The 13466-nt window shown below is 40.2% G+C and overlaps 1 pseudogene; it reads right to left on the bottom strand.

The window, feature by feature from the left end:
- Window positions 1-1940: 1940 nt before the first annotated feature.
- On the bottom strand, window positions 1941-13034 carry LOC107667652 (insulin receptor substrate 2-like; annotated as a pseudogene).
- Window positions 13035-13466: the final 432 nt, after the last annotated feature.

The following is a 13466-nucleotide window of genomic DNA, read 5'->3' as shown; positions in this document are numbered from 1 at the left end:
TCTCTTTGGTTTTGAGACTTTAGTCTTTGCAACTTCAGGGATCTTATATATTCACAATCAGCTTGTAACACTCCAAAGAGAAAGGAAAACTTGAAATCGCATCATATTACCCCTTTAATCAAACAACAAAATAAAAACCGAGGATTGCTCGCTGCTCTTAAGTAAATTCTGTAGTTTTAATGGGTATTTATGAATATTTACCTCATACAGTAATAAAGTTTTCACAAGCACAGTAAAATCTATTTAGATCATTTGTATTTTTGTAGGTTTGTCTGAACAATCAGCCCCTCTGAAGATGAAATCCTAGAACTGTCCCTGGTGTAATCTATTAACTACATAGGCAAGTAGGCTGCCAGATATCATATGGGTGCCATGTAGGCAAATAAAATATTTTAACAGGACTGAATTTGTATTTAACATGATTACAATAAAATAAATAAATAAAAGTTTTAAGTTACTAATTATAACGTTTTAATTTCCACGGTTATTCAACAGCGAAAATTATATAGCCTACAGAAAGAGAGCGAAGAACATTATCACATCAAAGAACAATCACTCAATCTATAGCGAGTTTAAGCACTCTCAAAAAAAAAACAACTATCTTAATGGTCAATAAAGCTGTCTACACTGTGAAATGATTCTCTTACATCATACATCTGTGTTTTGTTTATGATGAGAGAATTCGCCAGAGAGCAGAATTCAGTCTGCGAGTGTGCACACTGAACAAAACTCTGGCGTTTCAGCGATGATTCATCTGAATGCCTTTTTTTTTTTGGTCACTGCATTCATAGGGTGCTTCTCAAACGGAAGGCTGCATTCTACCGAGGCTGTGTCTTTCCTAGTTCAGTCCTTCAGAGTCTTGTAAGCTAGAGTCGTCCTCGGCATTAAACGCTAGAATGAGACAGTCCAGTAAGTGCGCGTGGCTACGTCACATATGTTCCCGCCCTCACGGTCATGGCACTAAAACACTAATAAAACTTACTTTTGGAAAATTACTTTGTATTACAAATCTTTATATTATTTTGCTTTCTATTAATGCAATACAATGAATCACAGACGTTTAGTCTCCCCGTGGCTTAAATTATTGGCAGTTTAGCAAGTAATTTACACCAAAACAAAAGATAATATCTATCCTTTCATGTCCGAAAACATTATTTTTGTCTACATTGCATAATAAATTCAGACAAGCTCAGTACTGACTCGTTTTTCGTCAGTTTATTTTCATGAAATGTAATAGGTACAAAGGATTGTGGGTGACTGAAGGTCGCGGAGGTGACATCCCATGCATCCTTCAAATCCAGCTGAATGAAGGACGCGAAAAGAAGGCTGCCTTCCAAGGATCCTTCCGTTTGAGATGGCCTTCAGCGACGTTTGATGACGTGGCAGCCGAGATATGCAGCCTTCGTAGGATGCAGCCTTCCGTTTGAGAAGCACCCATAAGCTCAACAGAATCGTGTTTGATTGGTTATAATGCACAACGCTGTAAAACGCGTAAAAATAAATATGGTGCAACCTGAGCAGATCTTATTTTAATGCCGCAATCATTCATTTTCACTTTATTCATGACAGACGTAATAGATTTAGTTTAATTGTTCTGGGGCATTTTTGTCCAATTTGGTGTTATTGCCGCAAGTCCTGGTGGCCAGGGGAAGGCCTTCCCCAGCCTTACACATGCTCCGCCTATGACGTCTACTTGAGGACATGGTTGTTGTGAAGCTGCATGAATGACTGTCTATGTCTGAGTCAATGCTCCTTTCATCCATCTCAAAACAAGCTGCTGAACAATGTCTAATCCCCCACTCCCCTAAGAGTAATCTCCTCTCGCTCCTGGCTAAATGTGGGTAACATTGACAGTGTTAACATGGCTATCTCAGACGGGAACATCCCGGCCTAGTTTAGCCAGCTCTGCATAGGTGGAGAATCTGAGAGAACTGCTTGAGTTAACCATTTTTGTTGCATGCTTGTTTAAAGTTATAGCTCGGATTAGAGTTGCAAGGTCTTGGGAGCTGACATTAAGTACCTCCTGCAAAAAACAAACAAACAAAATAAAAAAAATAAATGACAGAATATTCAGATTAGACTCACATAACTAGCCAAGAGAGTAGTGATGAGGTCTAAGCTTATTCTGTATTAATATAAAACAATCTTCATATTTTTTGATTAATAGTAAATAAATTAAATACTTTTCTATGGTAATTGACTGGTGTTTACGTTGCTGTGGTATGTAAACTGTGAAGTTGTAATTAACCCAGTAAGTATCTAAGTATCTAAATGTGGGAGGAGAAAGTAACAATAACATACTGGGAAATAGTGATAAATCATTCTATAATTTGACATGAGGAAAGTGAGTGAGAGAGAAACCGAGCTGGGGAGAGATACACTTTTTTGAAAGTGTAGCAGAATAGTAACTAAATTCTCAGAAAATGCACACTCACTATCCTCGTGCTAAAGTTACACAAAAACTTGCAAGTGTATGATCTGCTATTCGCACATTCACATTCAGCCAACTATATGATTTGTACCATTTCACAAAGGAATAGTTCACCCAAAAATGAAAATTTGCTGAAAATGTACTCAGGCCATCCATGATGACTGGACTGACATTACTTGTGGATTATTGTAATGTTTTTATCAGCTGTTTGGACTCTCATTCTGACGGCACCCATTCACTGCAGAGGATCCATTGGTGAGCTCACCTACATCTTGAATGGCCTAAAGGTACGGCTGGGTTTTATTGATTAATTCAAATGAAAAAATAAAATAAAATAAAATAAAAAATATATATATAATAAAATTATCCATAAAATTATCCAACCGGCAACCGCATGACAGGGCACCTAAATAACCGCTCTTGTGTGACACACTCTATGAAGGACCATAAAGTAGAACAAATCACTAGTCCTGAGGGGCTCTTCACACAGAATACATTTGCGTTGAAAAACAAGACGCGGGCAGTGGAATGGGAAAAAAACAAATGCAAGGTTATAAGATGTGAATTGAACTTCTTCAAGAGCCACGATTTTAGAATGCCGAATTTCATAGAAAAAAAAAACTATGGAAAAGAAGCACAGTGGAATGTAATAACCTGTTAAGAATTACTGCTGCATGTTTCATATTTCATGTTTGCATGATGGTGACAGGCTGAAAGGTTCTGTTATTTTCTTTGTTTTTACAAAACATTTACTGTTAATAATAGTCTACTGATGTTATACGTTCAGTCTTTTTGAACTTGAATTGTCTTGACTTTTTGAGTTGACCTCTAAAACTGAATGTCTTACTGAATGCTAAGGAATATTTAGCATTTTTCTTTTTAAGTAATTAGAATAGAAATTATTATATTATTTCTATATTATAAATATAAATTATTTCTGAACTTAAACAATATGTTTAAGACAAGTTTGTACAATATTTGCATTAATATTTCATGTTTCTTTTCTGCCAGAATATTTAAGTGAATTTGTTTTACGTTTACACCATATTGATCACTTCATGTGTGGTGCACTTGGAATAGAACTTTCTTTTTACAAGTTAAAGTAAAAAAAAAAAAAAAAAAAAACAGAAATCTTGAATCGGTCAAGTTTTCTGAAAAAAAAAAATCAAGATTTAATTTTTTGCCTTATCTCCCAGCACTACCTCAGTACATCTTCAGCAAATGTTTGTGACCTATTCCTTTAAATGTTGTGATGCATGAAATTTAAACAACTGAAAATATTAAAACTAGGCCTGGGACAATAAATCGATGCATCGATTCTGAGATTTTCCGAAGGCATCGCGATTCGTCTCTCATGGCGGGACACCTGAACAGAAGTGAGAAGTGTTTCATGGGGTTTGTTTCCTCTTGGCCAGCTCCTCCATTAACCACCGAATCTGTGCTATTATGGTTTACCCTTCAAACACAGCAGATGGCCAAATGTAGGCTACATACATCACAGTGCAAGAGGGCCAATCACATCCCACGAGCATTTTAAAGGGACATCCAGTACCATCAAACCAAGATGCACAGTGTAATTATTTTCCAGCACATCTTGGTCCTTGATTAAAAATTTGCCTGTAAATCTAAATATTGTGTTTGAGTCATTTATTGTAAATTGTGCAGTGGAAATCCCACAGTCTCCAAACTTTCTCAAAATAAATTGTTATACACAGTGCATGCATAATAAAGATGTGGATTTGTCTGAATTAAGTTTTCCTCTAAAATTTTTCCTGTACTTCCTGATGATTATAAACCCTGTCTATTATGTTTCCATTCAAAATTCAAATGAGCTAAAACTGAGACAACTCATCTGAGAAAACATTTCAATGAGAAAGCGAGTCAGGCGGCTCACGTGGGATGCAGCTTTGAGAAAATCAAATGAATTAATCAGGAGTGTTTGGGCAGCTTATCCTGTTAAAGCTTAATTAAGTGTTTTATCTGGTTTGTGACCTGCTCTGACTCCATTGTGGGCCGCAGCACATGCACAGAACCAGATTTCAGCTGCTCAACGCTCAAATGACCGCCTGACACCGGCTCCATCAACACAGCATTAAAGAGGAAATGCTCAAGTTCTTGATGAGATTTGGAGCGGGTAATTAAAACACTGAAGCAGGACCACCGATGGGCCTGGAACATCTTAAACGTCTGCAACAGGTTAAAAATACACTCTAAGTGAGTGAGAATTGAAGCCATTCACAGCCGACAGCCTCAAACGCTTACAAATTGAGCATGTAGCAAGCGGAACTCAATCCACAATCAGAAACAAAATCAGCAGCTCTGGTCATTTCATGCAAAACCTTCTGAACATATTTGTCCCCCGACACTACATCTCTGTGAGCTGAGCCGAAACAAACTACATGAGCAGCACGGTCCCTCAAACCTAATGAACAAATAATGCTGCTCACGTCAACCTCTACAGGGCTCGACTATAAGGACTGGCCGATGACCTGGAGCCAGCATGAAAGACACTCGGGACAGCTGACTGAACCATTGTCATGAAAGTTTATCATAGGCACAAGTCTTGCCAATTTAAACATTCAAGCGATTTAAACCAATCAAGCGCAAGACGATGAGAAAAAGAACACCATTCGATAATTCTAACACTGAGTTGAGTTCTCTTTCACATGTTTTTGCGCTTGAACGGACAAATCCAAACAAATTATGTGAAAATACCCATCTTGGTATCCTCGTAAATACACTCGGTTATGTCTAAATGTATATAGTCAAGAAAGAAATCAGAAGTGCATTAGTATATTAGATCTGTGCATTAGGTCTTAAAGTGACAGCAGCCTAATTTGCCAGCTGTCATTAATAATAATCAAACAACACAAGACAAAAAGAAAATCTCTCCCTGCACTTGACAATAGGGCTGGGACAATAAATCGATGCATCACAAATCGAGAAATTATTCTGCATCGATTCTTAGATTTTCCGAAGGCGTCACAATTCTCTCTTGTCTGAGCTCTGAGCTTAGTTTTTAACAGCAGATGGTACTGTGTGCTTTAGAAATAGCCGTATTCTGCCAGTTCCTTACGAATCACGATGCATTCCGAAAATCTCAGAATCGATCCACGAAACGCAAATGCATCGATTTATTGTCCCAGCCCTAATTAAAACAACAAAAAAGTTCAACAAAAGTTTTTGAGGGCTGAAATCATTGACTGAAATAATAACACTCAATTAGCACTTCTTTGATGATGCATTTTGACTGTGTTGGTGTTTCTTGTACACAATGTGGATAAGCAACAGGTAAATATGTCAGCAGGGTGGCCACACTTCACCACGACTAAAAATGACGATGGAGTATGTAAAATTTGTTTGGCTGAAATATCAAGAAGCAGCTTGTTTCCAAAGAACTTCACTCTTTCACTCTGACTGGTTTAATTAATCACCTGAGAACAAGACACCATGAAAAAAAAAAAAAAGAGTTAATTTACTCAATGACCCAAATTGAATTGACGAACCCTCATTTTTGGTTAGATAATAGCTAAATAACAACTTTTATTTTGGTTTCAGCGTTTCAGTAAAAAAAAAAAAATAATAATAATAATTTCGGTCCATCACTACTTAAAATGTCCAAGTTTGTCCAATTTTAAAACATGCTCTCCTAATTTCTTATCTCTCTGCAAACCACTGTCAATCTTTATCTCTCAGTCTATCACACTGGTTCTCTAGCTCTCCATTCCCCCACCCCCTGCTCCTCTAAGGCTGAAGGGACAAGCACTAGCCACTGTCCTGGGGCAGAGGCAGATGGAGTGCTGTCATTAGTGTATTGTCTGTGCTGCTGCCATGCCTGATAACAGACCTGCGGTGAGCAGAGCGGCAGGTGCACATACACACACCCCTCTCTGCTTAGCCATCTGCCACACATGCAAATGCACGCAAACACCTCTAGAAATATGATTCCAGAGAAAAAAAGAGTGAGTGAGTGAAATAGTACTAAATGTCTCAAAACAGCTTCTTGGATACTTGGACAAGATAGTTCTCCATTCTTTCTCATTTTTACATATATTGTATACCATGGTGTTAACTGATTAATGCATCTTTGTTTATAACACCACAGGAGCAGTAAGGGACATGAAAAGATGTGTTAGGTTACAAATCCATACAGAGACATTCTAAATAGAATCATATATGTTAACAAATTATTATGAAACAAAACACTTTTGGCACTTTTTTTCTTCAGGTATTTTTTATCATTCTTATTTTTAAAGGTACAGTTTTAAAATGTCAGCATCCTATTATCTGGCAAAGCTATACTAAAAGGCCAGCTATAAATGCTAATTCATAACTAGGATGTCTGATATACTTTATATGTTTGTTTCTTTTTGTATATGGGGAGCAACAGGTAATACATTGACCATGTTTAAATGCACATGATTTTCTGGTTTTGTCTTCATTCTGAAATAAACTGAATAAACTAGCACCATGCATGTTTATTTCCTGCTGTTCTCTTGTGAAAATAATGCCTAGCTTTTACCATTTATTATTTCTGCACAGTAATGCGCTTGTAAACAGGGAAACATAAACCCATTCGGCAACAATTTCACTTCATAGCAAAATTCTCCTGTGCTCAAATAAAGTTTTACTGATAATCCCACCAAAAGAGAATCAAAATTCAAAAAGTACAGTAACTGTAAGGAATTCAACCAGGATGCCAAATGGGGCATAACTTGCACTGCTTGTAAATGTGATTTCTCTTTCTGCTATGATATAACAAATTTTAATAATAAAAAATAAAAAAACAGTCACCTGAGCTGTCTGAAATTTTTCCCACATAAGAAACCCATACATAAATGCATCAGAGTTAGAATACAAAAGTAAAAGCATCATTATGTTTGACAGCCTCTGGCATTCTTTGATTTAAACACATCAAAACCAGTTCCTGTCAACGCATTGTATGTGAAATTGAAGCCTGGCAATTAGTGGAGAGAGTGAACAATACTAAAGCTCAAGGTGAAACCAAAACAAGTGAGTATTCACCTCTCCCAGCAACCTTTACCCAGTCAGGCATTTCAAGCGTGAAACATCATCGTTACTTGACAACGAACCACAAACAACCAACTGGCTTGTTTTTCCTCCTGATGGAATCACATGGCTCAAGCTTCCATCAAGGGTCTCCCTCAGCCAACCCGTGGACATGGTTGCACGTGTTCATTTCAGAGACAAAATGCAAACAAGCTCTTACCCCCACCTCCTCCTGCTCTCTCATATTCTCAAGGCTCAACACTCCAGCCAAGAAAGAGTTAAACTGCTGTGCACTATCCCTCCTCTGCCTGATGTTTACACTTCAGGCTGCCTGCAATACCAGCAATGAACAGTCTTTTTAACCAGTGGGGATAATTTTGGGCCACAACACTGCTTCCAACTGGAGCATTATGGAAATATGGGTGAACCATATGATGTGAAGTACGTGCCTCAGAACTTGGCATGTTCTGTCTTCTGTGTGCTATGCATGCATCAGAGTTAGAATACAAAAGTAAAAGCATCATTATGTTTGACAGCCTCTGGCATTCTTTGATTTAAACACATCAAAACCAGTTCCTGTCAACGCATTGTATGTGAAATTGAAGCCTGGCAATTAGTGGAGAGAGTGAACAATACTAAAGCTCAAGGTGAAACCAAAACAAGTGAGTATTCACCTCTCCCAGCAACCTTTACCCAGTCAGGCATTCCAAGCGTGAAACATCATCGTTACTTGACAACGAACCACAAACAACCAACTGGCTTGTTTTTCCTCCTGATGGAATCACATGGCTCAAGCTTCCATCAAGGGTCTCCCTCAGCCAACCCGTGGACATGGTTGCACGTGTTCATTTCAGAGACAAAATGCAAACAAGCTCTTACCCCCACCTCCTCCTGCTCTCTCATATTCTCAAGGCTCAACACTCCAGCCAAGAAAGAGTTAAACTGCTGTGCACTATCCCTCCTCTGCCTGATGTTTACACTTCAGGCTGCCTGCAATACCAGCAATGAACAGTCTTTTTAACCAGTGGGGATAATTTTGGGCCACAACACTGCTTCCAACTGGAGCATTATGGAAATATGGGTGAACCATATGATGTGAAGTACGTGCCTCAGAACTTGGCATGTTCTGTCTTCTGTGTGCTATGCAAAACAGCGTGCATGTGGAAAAGCCCCAGGCACTGCACTTTAAGAGCAGCATATTGTTCCAGCTTGATACAGCAATTTGATCTCGCACATGCCCAAATATGATTCAAGTAGGCAAATTAGCACATGCACTCCTGTAAGAAATATATGTCAGGTGTGGGGAAGATGTGATATGGGAATCATTCTTAACCTTATATTACTGTCCCTGTTAATGGGAAATTGAATAGCATTTTGCTTAAAGATGTTAGTAAACAGGGCATAAAAAATTCTGAATATAATGTGAAATGATAAAAGATCTGCCTTCAGCCAAAAAAAAAAAAGTAAACGGAGATTAGCTTCTTGGAAAAGGATCGACCAGGCTATGGTCTCAGAATGAAAACACTGTGAGCCAAAAGAACCTCAAAACAACATTTCTCTCTCCTCTGCATGCTCCATTCTCTGAGAACTATTGAGCCTACAAACATTAAAACGGTGTTTAATCATTAACACGCTTCAGTCTGTAAAAAAAACCCTGCGTCCATCAACTTTCTGGTAAATAAACTGCAGCGTCATAGTGCCTGCGCAGTTGGGTTGTTTACCGCGCGCGGCCACTCAGATAGTCACGTTTCTCATGCTTCAAATTCCTCTGGAATTCCTCTGAATGAAAAACACCGTATCAACACCATAAACGCCCCATATACGGACAAAAACAACCAGAGGTGCAAACCTCAATAAATGTTTTTTTTTTTATTACATAATACTCTCGTTCCTTCCTAATGTTTTGTTTAATTACCTTTTGTATAATTTCTTTATAATTTCGATACAACTGTGTCCTAAATATCCTATAATATTCACATTTACAGTTAAAATAAACACAAGCAAACATATATTATGTGCTACCTACAGACAACTGACAATTTTAATACAGTATTAAATACATTTTATAAATATTTATATATTTATATGTATTTAATATACAACTTATACTTATATATATTTATTTTTAAAGTACACATTGATTGGATGTGCCTACGTAGAAGTAGGCTACTGCAATATTTAAGTAGCATTTAATTTGCAATTATACTGTAATAAAAGTGACTTTTTACCACACTGTCCAACACAATTACATCAACCTCACATGCAGCAATTACCAGTTTATCTCATTTTATCATCTGAACTCACCTTGTACAGTGGTTGCAGTCTCTTTGAATCCCGACAAACATATGGAGTTGCATGTAATCCATTTATTCCTGCTTTGCAGCAACCACCAGTCTTGAAGCCCACAAGATCACAATTGCCTATCTCTTGTTTCTCCATGAGGTTTAAGGCAATGTAGTTAAGTCCATTCTGATAACCAGCTGAAGTCTCTCTGCACATGGGAGACCCATACTCCTCATCAGAACCTTCACTGCTTCGGACAGAGACATTCTCTACTGAGGCTGAGCTGTGGCACTTAACATTGTGTGAAAAGTTAGGAAAGACAGGTGCAACTGTGGTGGTGGATGCAAAGGTCTCAGAGCTATGCCGTCTCCGGCCCTGAGGGTCTGCTCGGATCACCTTCGCTCCTCCATTTGGGTCTATAGAGGAGGCAGCCAACAAGAAAACACCAATTCCAGTTGAATTCACGAATTCTCCCTGGTCACTCAGGTTAAGCCTCTGAACCCTGCTAGTGGGGCTGACTGACGCGCTCTCATCATTCTCAGTCAGGAATGGAGGTGAGATCTGACCACTGTTGAAACTCATCTCAGTATAGCTATCTTTACCTGTACCAGATGGGCATGGTGAGTTCCTCTGTTCATTGAGCAAAAAAGCCCTCCCATCAGGTGGGCATGGACATTCAGCCAGCTCTGGCATTCCATCCGGGGGACTGCTGAGTGCTTCCCTCAGTTTAGGAGAGTGTGAATTCTGGTTGAAATTCATGTAATCTGAGAGGGGGGATCCCTGTCTGAGGTTGGACAATGAGCCTTGACTTTCCACAGAAACAATAGAGGGAGAAAAGTACTGTGTAGCAGCAGCAAAGTCTATGTTGATGTATTCACCAGGGCTTTTAGGCTCACAAAGAAGAGGATGCTCTGTCATGCTGGGAAGCATCCTCAGAGTGTCTAGAGATAACCTATTGGGCCTGTTGACTCTTGCTCTGTGTGCTATGACATCAGGGCGACGGAGAGGGGGCAGGGTAGAGACCCTGTTTGCCTCTTCTGTTGGATTTTGGCTCTGAGAGCTCATCAAAACATACTGGTCATCCTCTGCCTGTTTAGGTGCCTGTTGCTTGTTGAAGCGAATACTTAGCGATGGGGAGGGCCGTTGTGTTGGTTCACACTGACCCAGCAAATAATCTGGTGGTGTGGGCGAGACATATGAGTCAACAGGCGACATATTCATGTATTCTCCCCTCACCGCTCTCCCATCAGAGCTCTCAAGAGAAAATTTGGATCCCGACCACATCTTCATGTACCCGCTGTCTTCTAGAGATCCACTGCTGGGTGAGTTAGTAATGCAGCCACTGCCTGTGGGCTGGGGATGTAACCTCGGGTTAATTATCTGCTTGGGTGCTGAAACACTCATGGGACTCATGGGCATGTACTGATCATTTTTGGCACACTGAGGTGCCTTGCCTGGCGTCATAGGCATGTAGCCATCATCACCCACATTACTGTTAGATTCAATATCAATGTCTCCAAAATCTTCTGGGTATGAGACCGTAGGAGAGGCAGAATTTGTTATCCGTCCAGAGTGGCTGTTCGCAGCCCTCATCAACATGTATTCATCAAGTGACGCTGAAGATAGCTGGGAGTGTGCTACCTGTTGCCGCGGGGTTGTCAGAGAATATGTCCTCTTCCTGTATGTCTCCACATCCAGCATTTCTCTGCTACTTGGCCACATCTTGTTCTGGGATGGCCTATCCATCACCATATAACCATGGAGCTCACTGGCCTCTCGTGAGGGTGGTGTACTGGAGAGAGAAGAAGGGGTCTCACTCCTGTTTGCTAGGTTGTACCTCACATCCCCTGGGCTAGAACTGTAATCATCACATGAGAGGAAGCCAGTATCGTTGGGTGACCCAGAAATAGAACCACTGCAGCTGGAGGGTCTGTGTACTGTGGACGAGATGGGTCCATTCATACTGATTGAGGACAAACTTACAGCAGATGGGGGCGAGTGGGACATTGTCATGGACATGGACCTGCTGTGATGAAGCAGTGATGGTTCTGATGTCCGGCAGCCCACAGAGACTGTGTTAAATCTTTTCACGTGGTTCCAGCCAACAGTTGTCGGGCTCCCATTCTCAGATATTGACATGGAGACAGGCCTGGTCATGGTACCTTCCCCTTCACTTGCTGTCCGTATTCGGCAAGAAGACAGTTTGGGGACAGGAGATGTTGCTGCTGTACTGTCCGTCCTTGACCTCCTTACCAACCCTGTCTGACTAGGGGGTAGAATGTTTAGGTTCCGCCGAGTGGGTACAGATATGGGATTTGATCCTGATGACTGGCTTTTGCTGCGTGGTCTGAACTCTGACAGTTCTTTCATCGCTTTCATGGCTTCTAGAATGGTCTCGTGTATATTTTGTGCCACCACAGAATCATCTGCTTGCATCCACAGCTCTCCAGGTCCAGTAGAAGCAGATCTTCCCACCTCAATGAAGAAAAAGTTATCAGAGTGCCCACATCTGCGTATATTCATCAACTGCAGTGTCACAGATGCCACCTCCGCGTTAAGTTTCACAAAGCTAATTGTTCGACTTGATAAGCACAGTCTGTAAACTCCAGTGATATTTTTGCTCTGCCCAAGTCCTTTTGATTTAAGATTTACTTGCCATACCTCTTTATACGCAGCATTCAGTGTAATCATACCGTAATTTCCCTCCTCGAAGCCTACCAGAGATGATGCCGAACTAGAAACGGAGCTGTCACACAATTTTCCCTTACTTAATAAATCGGTTAAGTCTGCGTGCCAGCTCTCCTGCTCTTGCTCATTCTCCGCAGCAACAGCAAAATACTCGTCCTTGGTATAGAGTGCTATTAAATATCTGTGCTTCGCGTCAGCGCGCTTGTTTATGCTCAGACAAGAGTCGATGAATATGACTCTTTTTGCAGCGGACTTGTTTTTCCATTTCTTTTCATTCTCATAGTACTCCAGCCGCGCAGGGAGTCCGTCACTCTGTTCTTTCAAAACAAAATAGCGCCGATGTCCGTGCTTTTGCTTCTTGAGGTATCCACATTTTCTGATGTTGTTTGAATGAATGTTGTTGTCATTTGATAACGCGTGCCCCCCTTTAAGAGGCGGACTTGCCATACTTGCGTTTAACAATTTATTTAATCAGTTTAAAGTACTTGTTATCCATCCGTAGAAAAAGAGGTGAAAATCTTAAATATCCGAGAATTTCCGCGCTCTTTCACAATGCGACGTTAGTTCACCGCAAAACTGAACGACTGAGTTTAAAAAACAAACAACATGTGACGTTATACACAGCCCATCTTGGATCAGTGAAAGAAAAAAAAAAGTCACAAGGCGGTGCGATATTTTAGAGGCGTGCCTGCTAAGCCAATGAATGGAGTTTCTCATAGGATTCATTGGCCAGGAAAAAGATTGACGGTACTTTGACAAATCCGTGACGTAGTATAGGCAAATCCCCCTTTACACAAGCTGTTCTCTCCTCCTCCCAAAACAAACAGCGCTGTGTGGATGACACATTACTCTATGTAGCCTACGCACTTCAGTGCTGCAGAGACTTTGTGTCTTGTTCGCTGTAAAATGTAAACTTAGACCATCGACATGGAACTTGAATAAACAGTGTACTCCAAACACAGTCGAGTCCTTTTTAAACAAGCGACGACGTCAAACACAGCTGAAGAGCCCTAAGTGTAGCTATTTCAGAATTATAAATTAGTCAGACCCAATG

This window comes from Sinocyclocheilus anshuiensis, unplaced genomic scaffold, assembly GCF_001515605.1.
Source record: "Sinocyclocheilus anshuiensis isolate Anshui unplaced genomic scaffold, SAMN03320099.WGS_v1.1 scaffold1305, whole genome shotgun sequence".
In the NCBI taxonomy this organism is placed as follows: domain Eukaryota; kingdom Metazoa; phylum Chordata; class Actinopteri; order Cypriniformes; family Cyprinidae; genus Sinocyclocheilus; species Sinocyclocheilus anshuiensis.
The sequence above is the reverse complement of the archived record's forward strand: the minus strand, read 5'-3'. Positions and strand labels throughout refer to the sequence as shown.